The sequence below is a fragment of the Nicotiana sylvestris genome, chromosome 1 (assembly GCF_000393655.2).
Source record: "Nicotiana sylvestris chromosome 1, ASM39365v2, whole genome shotgun sequence".
In the NCBI taxonomy this organism is placed as follows: Eukaryota; Viridiplantae; Streptophyta; class Magnoliopsida; order Solanales; family Solanaceae; genus Nicotiana; species Nicotiana sylvestris.
The window spans coordinates 34,674,014-34,687,335 of NC_091057.1; positions in this window are offsets into that span (position 1 = coordinate 34,674,014).

Consider the following 13,322-nt stretch of genomic DNA (forward strand, 5'->3'; position numbering starts at 1 on the left):
TTAGTTGCATTGACCGCGTCGTATGCATGATTCGCGAGCAGGGTAAATGGATTTCCTTTTTAGAGTTTGTTTTCCTTTTGTATCGCATTCGAATTGGTAGCCTATTGTCGCATTGCGGCATCATATGAGACTTTTGGTCATGTCTGGGTGGCTTATTGCCTGAGCAGTCCGTACTGGGTGAGACGAGATCATTGGATTTAGGATCAGTGCAATCTGATTACATGAAGTATATTAAGGAGCTAAGACCATTATTTGGTTCAGAATGGGGTGATAGTTCTTGTCAGAAGTATAGGCCCAATGATTTTTCGATTCGACAGTTGGTTATGAAGTCCTACACATCTCTTTCATCGTGGCAGTATTGTAAGAGTTAGATCAGGACCTATGTATGTCATGAGATGCAATGGGAGCATCAGATTCGTGGAATTTCGACTAATTTGTTCAGAGAATGTTATTGTGGTCCTGTGAGTAAAGTGGTGCAAGGTGTGAATTCAACAAAAATTTTGCAATCATGTTTGGGTATAGTGTGTAGTGATTGATATGGTGATCGTATGTTGGAAACAGTCCTGGCAGAGAATTCCATATGCTGGAATTGGGCTCTAAGCTTATTTGCTTGAAGGAAAGAGAATATCTTCAGATTGATCGAGCTAATGTGCTCGACTGAGTTGTGGCAGCACGGGTAAGTGCACGAGGTGTTAAACAGTGATTTCGGACAACTTCGCTGCAGTTCTCAGCACATTCGAGGACGAACGTATGTTTAGTGGGAGAGAATGTAACGACCTGACCGGTCGTTTTGAGCTCTAGCATGTCGTTCAGTGGTTTGAGGCCATGAGCAACATCACTTCAGGTATTATGACTTGTGCGCGAAGTCGGAATTTCATTTCGGGTAGTTCGAAGTTGATTTGGAAAGAGAATTCTCATTTCGGAAGCTCTAAGTTGAAAGAATTGACTAAGATTGTATTTTAGAGTGAACGACCTCGAAATCAGGATTCGAAGGTTCCAGCAAGTTCATATGATGATTTCGGACTTGGGCGTATGTCCAGATCGGGTTTTAGAAGACCCGGGAACATTTTGGCGCCTATTGTGAAAGTTAATATTTTGGAAGAAATTTCATAAGTTTGGGTTGAAGTGCATTTCAGTATTATCGATGTCCGTTTGGGATTCCGAGTCTGATAGTAGCTCCGTATGGTGATTCTGGAGTTGGGAGCGCGGTCAGAAGTGAATTCGGAGGTCCGTAGGTCATTTGGCTAAAGATAGAAATTCTAAGGGTTTTGAGAGTTTGACTGATAGTTGACTTTTTGTTATTGGGGTCAAATTCCAATTCCGGAAGTTGGAGTATGTCCGTAATATCAAATATGACTTGTGTACAAAATTTGAGGTCAATCGGATATGATTTGGTAGGTTTCAATATCGAATATAGAAGTTTGAAATGCTAAAGTTCATAAAGCTTGGATTGGAGGTCGATTCGAGGATTTAGCGTTGTTTGATATGATTTGAGGCTCGAGCAAGTCTATAATGTGTTTTGGGATTGGTAGGTATGATTTGTTTGTGTCTCGGGGGCCTCGGGTGGATTCTAGGTGGTTAACGGATCAAAAATGGAATTTTTGGAAGTCTGAAGTTGCTTGTTGCTGGTACAACCGCACCTGCGAGAATTGGGCCGCAGATGCGGTTTGGGCCAAAAGTGAAGGGGACTGTAGATGTGGTCAAGCAGCCGCAGAAGCGAGACCGCACCTGCGGCGGTTGAGTTGCAGAAGTGGAAGGGAGGGCCTAGTGAGATATCCGTAGAAGCAGTAGAAATGCCACACCTACGAAACCGCAGAAGCGGTCGAGGGACCGCTGGTGCGGAAGTGCTGGAGGCAGAATGGTTCTTTTAAAAATCGGGATTTGGCAATTTTCTCTCATATTTTTCTTGGCTTGGGCGATTCTTGGAGAGTTTCAACGAGGGATTTCCATCATCAATGATAAGGTAAGCTAATCCCACATATCTTGAGTTAAATATATCGATTATGTATGGATTTTAGCATGGAAATTGGTAGAAATTTGGGGGTTTGAGGAAGACCTAGAAAATTAGTATTCTTGGATTTTGACCATGATTTTGGGTATGGAATTAAGAGAAAATCATATATTTGAGTTCGTGAGTTCATGGGTAAACTTTATCTTCGAAAGATTTCGGAATCCGACACGTGGGCTCGAGGGCAATTTTGTCAACGTTTCGATCAGGGTTAGGAATTGCTATAAATTGGGTTGTAATGAGTAATTGAACATATATTAATGGATTTGTATAATTATTGGCTAGTTTTGGAGCATTGTGCATCGATTCGAGTCTTCAGAAGGTCGTGGAATGGCGGTTATGGATCTTCGGAGCGAGGTGAGTCTCCTTTCTAACCTTGTAAGAGAGAATTGTCCCCATAGATGAAATAATTTGTTGTGTACTCCTATTTGTGGGTAGTCTAGGATCCGGGCGTAGCTACTATTATGCTATTGTCCGGGTAGTCTAGGAACCAAAAACATGTTGTACTTTGAGATATTTGTAATCCTATTAACGGGTTGACTTGCTTGAATTCTATCAAATTGGTAAATGAATTTCTAAAAGGATTAAACTTTATTTTTCTTAAATCGTTTTAAAAAAAAGGGGAGGATTTGGATTTTCCTTGGATAGTTGTTCCCTAATGAAGTATTGATTAGCTGTTTGAATATGTGATTCTATGTGTACCTGCGTCGCATGTATGATTCGCGAGAAGGGTGTTTGTTTATTTTATGTTGACCGCATCGCATAGATGATTCGCGAGCGGGATAATAGATGCATCTATGGTTCGCGCCGTTCGACCCTCGGCAGTGCACATTTTAAATTTATGTTGGATCGAGCCGTACGACCTCGGCATGATATGCGCATGCTTGTATTGTTGCTTGGGATTTATAAATGTTCTCATTTGCCTTTCCTGGCCGGATATAAATTGATAAAGATAATGAAAAGTAAATTCTTTGGAAATTCATTATTATTTGGGAAGTTGTTTACCTGCTATCTGGCTTTATGAATTATAATTGTTGTTTAATAAAATTTCATGATCTCCTCACATTTTTACTATATCATCGTTGGACCACTAGTAAGTGTCAAAGTTGACCTCTCGTCTCTACTTCTTTGAGATTAGATGGGATACTCATTAGGTACACGTTGTTTTCGTACTCATACTACACTTGCTATGCATTTTTGTTGCACAGGTTCATATGTGGCTAGTGGCTTAGTGGCATAGCAGCATGGTTAAACGTTGCATTTATCGAGACGTCCGTAGCCAGCAGAGTCTCCTTCAGAGTATTGTACTGTATTTTCATTTCTGTCCACTTGTATTTCGGACAGTTACTGTATTTTATTTCATTCCCTAGAAATTGCTCATGTACTTGTGACACCGAGTTCTGGGATGATCACGTGATTTTCAGTAGTTAAATTTTTTAAAGACACCCTCTTTTATCCAGCGGAGTTTATTATTTATTATTTATTTGTTTAAAGGAAATGATTTCAAAATAATTTAAAATGAGAGATTGCTAGTAAATTATAGTTGGCTTGCGTGACAGAGGTGTCCGGCGCCATCACGACCCTTAGTGGAATTTGGGTCGTGACATCGTGGCTACACACCCATCAAATATGGGGTATTACATTCTCACCCACTTAGGGTCATTCGTCCTCAAATGAGAAGTAGAGTCTGTCCTCAAATACATAATGTAACTTATCTCTTTCTTTTCACATCTCAATATCCCAAATTTTTCTAACTCCCAAATTTTTCAGAAATTTCGGCAGTGTCTCCCCTGTAATTGGGCCTATCCACCTGTCAGAGTAACACCAAAACAACTCCTAACAACATGTCCGCAACCCAACCAAGCACTACAAGGTATATATCAACAACACTAACCTCTGCATTACAAGCAAGACATTATCATAATGATATCTTGACATAAAACGCATCTTATTTATGACCATAACCACAACTCTAGTCTTAACAGTTGTTCATAATAGATTACAACATCGCCAATTAACCTCATGTTAATAAAATCTCATTTCAAACCTCCAGTTTACTAACAACGAGGCACGAAGATCTCATAATTACTTATATGGATTAACGAGTAACAATTTATATCCCCCGGGCACTCACCTCGTAGTCTAAAACTCAATAATTACAATACAAACTTAGAAAATTATGCACAATAATATTCATACAAGAATTTTTTTTTCCAGATAAGTCTAATAGGCATGACTCCCTATAACTACTATAGTACAAATTTTAATTTCACAAAGGGAGCATGTAAACACATATATTTTTTTTCACCACAAGGACCTCATCCTTATATAACATCCACGCGGCTTGTAGCTCGATTTAAATATTTCACATTATATAAAACACGAGGATCTCATCCTCAACTCTGTACCACAAGTAATATGCACATCGTACAAAATTGGAACATTCCATTTTCTTCTTTTGAATAATTTTCCGTTTAACAAAATCATAACACATAATGATAGACATAGCTATCTCCATCGAATCTCCCAACAGGAGTATTCACATAAGTAGATTTCAGAATTATGAAGTTCACTCATAAGTGGAGCACAATAGGAGGACTTGTCTCGATGCTCAGAACCGAATCAAGTAAAAAAATTGTTACTTTATAATAATTCGAGGCCGTGCTTGTAACAACACTATCTGGTGTTGCGACCTTAGGCATACCATAGAAAAATATATCAACGGGCTGGGTCTCCACATCTAGGAGTCTCACCTCCACCTCTAACATCCTGACCCCTACCTCTGGCTGGTCATTTAAGTGGAGTAGTAACTGCAATGGGGCGCGTAGCCTGAGTGCTTTTAGAAATTATGTTTCTCCCAAGTCTAGGACAATCTTCCAATGATGTGTGTAGTACTACCATATTCATAACAATCCCATTGAGGGTTCAGCTGCTCATACTGAGTCTATGCTAGATAACTGGAATAACCATTATATGAACCTCGTGTCGGTAGTGCATTAAAAGAACTTACTGGAGCACCCCGAGTAATTAGATATATTGATTGGGTTGGCCGGCTGCCCGAGCCCCTATCATAATGATTTGTAGTTGTAGAGTAGAATCCTCTGAATCCTTTGAAACCTCGAGACCTCTTGGTCTTCTTAGCTTCCTCTTTGTAATGACCCGACCGGTCGTTTTGAGCTTTTGCACTTGGCTCACCAGTTCTCGGGCATGACTTACCCCGTATGATGTATTATGAGTCATTTAAATTGTTGGTTTTGGTTTTCAGGGTAATCGACATGAAATTTGGAAGAACAGTTCTCAGTTTGAAGCTTGTAATTCGAAAGGTTTGACCAAAATTTGACTTGTTTGTAGATGATCTTGGATCGGATTTTTTTATGATTTTGTTAGCTCCATTATGTGATTTGGGACTTAGGAGCATGATCGGAATGCACTTTGGAAGTTCGTGGAAGGTTTAGGCTTGAATTGGCGAAATTGAGATTTCGGCATTTTTCGGTTGATAGGTGAGATTTTTATATAGAGGTCAAAATGGAATTCTGAAAGTTGCAGCAGTTTCGTTGTGTCATTTGGGATGTGTGTACAAAATTTCAGGTCATTTGGACGTGGTTTGGTTGGGGTTTTGATCAAAAGCAAAATTCGGAAGATTTTAGAAAGTTTGGCTTGAATCCGATGTGTTTTGGCTGATTTGATATTGTTTGAGGTGTTTCAATGATCAGAACAAGTTTTAATAAGGTATTAGAATATGTTGGTTCTTTTGGTCGAGGTCCCGGGGGCCTCAGGGTGATTTCAGACGGTTGACGGAGAAGTTTGGATTTTGTTGCAGCTGCTGAAGTTGCTCCTTCTAGTATTTTTGCACCTACGGATTGGGGACCGCAGGTGCGGCGCTGCATAGGCGGAGTTTTAGTCGTAGAAGCTTGAAAGGTATTGAGGAGCAGAAACCGTAGAAACGGCTATGTGGACCGCATCTGCGGAGCCATAGATGCAGAAGTGTGATCGCAGATGCGTAATTTTGGTTGTTTAGTGATTTCCGCAGAAGCGGGCGAGAGATCGCAAATGCGGTATCACATGTGCGTGGATTGATCGTAGATGCGAGTCCTGGTGTCATAAGTGAAATCCGCAAAAGCGGATGTTTTTTCGCAGAAGCGGAGGCGCAGATGCGCTTATAGAATCGCAGGTGCGAAAGAGTCGGGCAGAAGGTATAAAAATGCCCCTTCGGGATTTTCAGTCATTTTTTCACCATTATTGTGAGATTTTGGAGCTCCAAGCTGTGATTTCAAGAGGGTATCAAGTGTATCCACAGAGGTAAGCTACTTGGGCTTTATACATTGTGTTTATGGTGATTATATCATTGTTTAATCATGAAAATTTGGGGGAAATTAGAGGAAGAGTTGGGAATTTAGGGCTTGAAATTGGAGAGTGAATTTTTAGAATTTGAGTGACAAGATAAGGTTGGATTTTGGTAAATTTGATATGTATCAACTCGTGAGAGGATGAGGATTCCATTGATGTTAATTTTATCGAGTTTTGAGACGTGGACCCAGGGGCCGGGTTTGAGCAATTTCGGGATTTGGATGTAAATTGGATGTTTTTGAGTGCGCTTTGTTTCCTGCATATTTTAATGATTATGTACTGATTGTTGCTAGATTTGGAGCATCCGAAGGTCGATTTGTGCGGACGAAGGCATCGCGGGCTAGAGGTTGGACCGGATCGAGGTGAGTAATAATTGTAAATGATGTTTTGAGGGTTTGAAACCCCGGATTGCACATCGTAGTGCTATATTGAGGTGATGCACATACTTGATGACGAGCGTGGGGTCATGCATTATGGGGGATTGTGACTTGGTCCGTCTCGATTGATGATTTTATCGTATATTTGACTGAAATCTATCTGCTATCATCCTTATTTAGGCTGAATGCCATATTTGGTGTTCGTGCCAACTATTTGAACCCTTTAGAGATTTTTGTTGATATTTCCTCACAGTTTTGACTTTATACTTGAACTCAGTCATGTTATTTTCCACTTTTTTCAAAACTCAGCCATGTTTGAAGTGATATTTCAAACAATATTTTGGGCTGACCATCATGTTTTAGTGTTGCCCGAGTGGCTTATATGATTTTTGACTGAGTAAGGCCGAGGGCCTGTATAGTGAGGATACTTTTGGGTTGGGTTGCACGCCGCAGTGGTGATACACTAATTTGATTATGAGGCCGAGGGCCTGAGATATATACTCCACGAGGTGGCTTGTTGATATTGATATAAGGCCGAGAGCCTGTTTATGATGACACGAGGTGGCTTGATATTGCGCTTGGGCCGTAAAGGGCCTCTCCAGGAGTCTGCACACCCCCAGTGAGCGCGGGTACTCATTGTGATGTGAGATATAGCCCGAGGGGCTAGTATTATTCTATGTGATTGCCCGAGGGGCTGGTATTGTTCTGAGATATTGCCCGAGGGTTAGATTTGTTGACATTGTGCCTGAGGGGCGAACCTTATGTGCTTATCTTTCTTATTTGCCTGTTATGTACCTGTTTAATTGTGTCTTTGAGCCTGAGGGGCAGATTTCTATGCTTATCTGCACTAATTGTTTTGCATTCATTTGCGCAACTATTGAAAAAGTCATTTTCAAAGAAGTTTAAACTGAGCTAAGATATTTAAAGAGATTTTACAGCTTCATTACTTTCTTACTGATTTTTGAACTACTTCTATACAACACGTTGATGCACTTTTCGTGATTTCTTACCATTCATACTTTAGTTATGATTATTACTCACTGAGTTGGAGTACTCACTTTACTCCCTGCACCTTGTGGGAAGATTCAGGTATTTCTGAACCCGGTAGTGGGTATTGGCTGCTCGGAGGTAGAGTCATCGGAGTTTAGCAAGGTAGTTGTCGGGTTCGCAGCACTGCTTTTCTCCCTCTTTATTTCATTAGTCCGTATTTTTGTACGTTTCAGATTTTTCATTTGTATTTAGATTCCAGTAGATGCTCGTGACTTGTGACACCCCGGTTAGGGTTGTGTTGGGTTGTACTTCCGTATTTTTATCGATATTATCTTCTACTTCGTACTATTAATCATGTCTTAGAGTGTTTTACTGCTGTTTTAACTGTTTAACGTCGAATTAGAAATAGTTGGTTGGCCTTGTCTTCACGAGAGGCGCCATCACGACCGGGTCCGGGTTAGGGTCGTGACACTCTTTTCCTCATCCATAACACATTTTACATTTTGGTAATTTCTACCACTAGCCGAAATGGAGCATCAACCAGTAGCTTCCCGGGTTTTACTAAATTTCAAGATCATAATTGAGTCCTTTAATGAGTCCGCTCTCTAGCTTAGGAACCAAAGTAGGAGTATAATGGCTAAATTATTGAACCTGATGACATATTCTGACACTGTCATGGTGACCTGGCACAACCGTTCAGACCACATATACCATATATTACAGAGAATCCGAGAGACAAACTCCTTCAAAAACATTTCTGAGAACTGAGCTGAGTAGGTGGTGTTCCATTGGCTAGTCTGCCCTCTTCATAGACTTGCCACAAACACCAGCAGATAATTTCTTCTTTTGCTATTGTGACTCAACACCGCTGAGCTAACATATTTATTCATATACTCTTTGATTCATTTTTGGGGTAACTATTTCCCCTAATTATGCACAATAATCACAAAAGTATACCTACATCAAGATAAATCTTGGCACGAACTACATAGTCTAGAAGATCGTCAACCATTGTACTTCCTCTGAAGCACCCCAAAATCTGCAACCTTGAATTCCACACTAAGTAGACCTTCAATAAATTTAAGGATGTTTTTTTCTAACTCCTTTGATATTGAAGTATTGGATAATTAAAGAGGCAGACATACTGCAAGTCCCAACCTTATCCCTTGTATGTCTCAGGCCTTAAATATGTGTAAATTATTAGGGAGCCTTTCAGTACCATATATATATATATATATATATATATATATATACATTTTAGGACAAAACTGATATAGCATATGACCATTCGATGCATTCATTGATAGTAGACATCCCCATTTGGTGCGACGTTATGGGTCACAACGTTCGAGAATCCACAATGTTGACATTTGTAGCTCATATAAATCAGCCAGACGTCAAGGTCCACTGCACCCCTACATGATTCACTGGGTGATCTTCTTAATACGTTCACATCTTTAGACGGAACTATAACAAGTCTAGTAAATACCTAATCTTTCCACCACCTCTTGGCAGAACCCGTCATCTGAAACACAGTAAAATCAACCTCTATTGCTTTCAACTATTCCTATATTCTGCAATACTTCATGGCAGCGGTTCAAAAAATATTGTGGGTTCTTAGAAGGTGTACCACTGAAATGGACTGGAAATAGCTAGGTAAACTTATCCAATCTCAGCAAAGCCTCAAAAGACAAGGCATACCTGTCATCGGCCCGTGCCGCAATAACTGGTTGAGCTGCCCCAACTGGATGAGATTAAGATAAATCCTTTATAAGCTAATGCAAAACAACCCATCTAATTCCTCAAACCATTTTCAAATCTAGCATACACCCTCGTAATAATCAAGCCCACTCTCATAAGCGATCCAAACTCAAATTGTGACACGTATATTTCACTGGTAAAAGAGGATTGCCAACCAACAACATAAGGATCACACAAACTTCAGAACATCCCGCAGGAGATAATCCACTTGCTTAGCCTCAAACTGGTATCTCTCTATACTTTTCCATAATCATAACTATTACACAATCACTTAACCCCCCTTTGAGTCTGAACTCATAACACAACATGAAGATTTACTCCGCTCAGCAACTAAACTACACGAGAGGTCCTTCAATACACCCATATCTCAAGTCCATATGCCAACTCAAGATAGAAGTCAAACACCCAATAATCCTTGCTACATCCTCAGTAAACTCTTCGCGTCACATTTGAACAATTTGAACATATCTCGCAATCAAATCATACTCACCCCTAGTTATCCCGTCACAAATCCCACTAGTAAGGACACAAACGGACATATAAGTCCCAAATGCACGTGCTCACACAATCGAAATCTCAGTACTCAAGCCACAGACAAAACCTGGCCTCAAGTCCTCCAGACTTGCCCAACATCAGACACAGAAATCACATCTCGCACCTCATCCAGGGAATCACAAGCTGTCGATGAACAGCAGATACCGAGCGCTCATGTGATACGAATGCGTGGAAGGAATTCAAGAAATTACGCTTCAAGTTTAATCAATGTCGCACGATAAGAATTCAAGAATGTGGAATTTCCTAAAGGGTTCTGCAGCCTCTCGAAGATAAGTACAGATGAATCTGTACCAATCCGCAAGACTCTACTAAACCTGCTCATGACTCGTGAGACCTATGTAACCTAGGCTTTGATAAGAACTTGTCATGACCCCAAACCGGACCCAGTCGTGACAGCGCCTCTCGTGAATACAAGGCCAGCCGGCACAATTCCCAAATTCATTTTTAACAATTTAATAAGTCAATTTAAGTCATTTATAAGAATAAACCCCCAACAAGTAAAATTTAGCGAAATAGAACAAGTGCGGAAATAGATACAGCCCGACATCGGGGTATCACAAGTCACGAGCAACTACACCCCTGTTTCAATACAATAAAGTCTAAACAAGACTGGAAGACCATACTAACTAAAGCTAGGGAAGATAGGAGGGAGAAGAACAGGGCTGCGAATGCCATGCAGCTGCCTTGTCGACTCCGAAATCCTGTTGAATGGACATCAATGCTCATTATCGTGACCTGCAACTCCTGGATCTGCACACATGGTGTAGGAAATAATGTGAGTACGCCAACTCAGTAAGTAATAAAAGTAAATGAAACCTGAGCAGAAAGAAAACACATAATTTCACGTCATAGCACTACAACAAATACCATATATTTCTCAAAAAAATAGTACATAAACCATTTTCTCGTAAAATAACTCAGTTTCAATAAAATCATTTCCTTTTAAAACATCATTCAATAGTTTCAAACGAGTGATGAAAATAGTGAGAAAAGGGTAGAAACATAAACAGCCCATCGGGCAAAACATGTACTATAAACCGCCCCTCAAGCATAATATGAACAGAACCAGCCCCTCGGGCTACCTCACAATCACTCGTAATCAGCCCCTCGGGCATAACATGAATAAAGAACCGCCCCTCGGGCAACAATATGAAACAACAACAGCCCCTCGGGCTACATCATATCACTCTCACTAGGTACCCGCACTCACTGGTGGTGTACAGACTCCTAGAGGGGCCCTTTACGGCCCAAGCGCAATAACAAGTCATCTCGTGGCATAATCAAATAGGCTCTCGGCCTCATATTAACAAGCCACCTCGTGGCATAACAAATCAGGCCCTCGGCCTCAAAATCATGAATCAATATAACACTGTTGTGGCGCGCAGCCCGATCCCATAATATCCTCACAACACAGGCCCTCGGCCTCACTCAGTCAGAAATCTCTCATGCCACTCGAGCAACAGTAAAACATGATGCTCAACCCAAAATATCATTTAAAATATCAAAATGGAGTAAATATGGCTGAGTTATAAAAACAATAGAATACAACATGACTAAGTACAAATATGAAGTCAAAATAGTGAGGAATAGTAGTAAAAATTCCCTAAGGGTCCAAAACAGTTGGCACAAGGCCCAAATATGGCATTAAGCCCAAAACATGATAATACTTTCCAAAACACAATGATATCAAACAGTTTTCAATCAAATACACGGTTTAATAGTCATACGGGACGGACTAAGTCACAATCGCCAATGGTGAACGACCCTACGCTCGTCATCTAGCGTGTGTATGACCGCAAAGTAGCACAACGATGTGAAATCCAGGGTTTCATACCCTCAGGACAACATTTACAATCATTACTTACCTCAATCCGAGAAAAATCCTACTCCGAAATACCTTTGTCGCTCCAAACGTCCCGAATCTAGTCACAATTAACTCGATTCATTCAATACATATTATAGGAAATAAATTTCATATGAAAATACTAATTTTCCAACAAAATCCGAAATTAACCCAAAAATCGCCCGTGGGGCCCACGTCTCGGAATACGACAAAAGTCACGGAATACGACAAAAGTCACGGAATATGAACCCCCATCCAACCTGAGTCCAACCATACAAATTTTACCAAAATCCGACATCGAATTGCCTTTCAAATCTTAAAAATTCGTCGTTATGGAATTTTAGAAAATTCCTCCATTTTTCTTCAAATATCAATAATCTAATGCCACAAATGAAGATTTATTCATGAAATATAATCACAAGGGAGTCAAGAACACTTATCCCAAGTTTTGTAGTGAACTTTGCCTCTGAAAATCGCCCAAATCGAGCTTGGGAGTCCAAAAATGAAAGAAAACTCGGAGTGCTCGTTATGCACTGTCCAGAATTTTTCGCGGTACTGTTCACGCGTGTTACTATTCATGGATATTGTTCACGGATACTGTTTACTGATACTGTTTACGGATATTGTACACGCTAATGTACATGGATACTGTTCACGCAGGTGCGGTCACTGTTCAGTCGTGCGAAAAATACAGAAACTGCCCAGAAAATTTAAGCAGATAAATACAAGTCCGAATTGATCCGTTAACCTTCTAAAATCCACCAAAGGCCCTCGGAACCTCAACAAAATACACCAAAAAGTCCTAAAACATCATAAGAACTTAGTCGAAACCTCAAATCACATCATAAAATGCTAAAACCGTGCATCACACCCCAATTCAAGCCTAATGAATCTAAGAACGTCCAACTCTATATTCGATGCAAAAACCTATCAACTCAAGTCCGAATGACTTCAAATTTTGTATACAAGTCATAAATGACATAAAAAAGCTATGAAAATTTTCAGAACTGGATTCCAAACCCGATATCAAAAAGTCAACTCTCGGTTAAACTTTTTCAAAAATCTTCTCTTTTTCAACTTTCTCTGAAATGCGCCGAATTGTCCTACGGACTTCCAAATCCAAATCCGAACATGCTCCTAAGTCCAAAATCACCTTACAAAACTATTGGAATCATCAAAATTCCATTCCGGGGTCATTTGCTTAAAAGTCAAATCTCCGGTCAAACTTAAGAAATCTTTAGCCTTAGATTTCTAGATTTTGGTAAATGACGATAATTTGATCTAGGGACCTCCGAATTCAATTTCGGGCATATGACCAAGTCCCAAATCACAATACGGAACTACCGAAATGGTCAAAACTTGGATCCGAGTTTTTTTGCTCTAAATATTGACCGAAGTTAACTCAGTTGAGTTTTAAAACTCTAATTCACAATTTAATCTA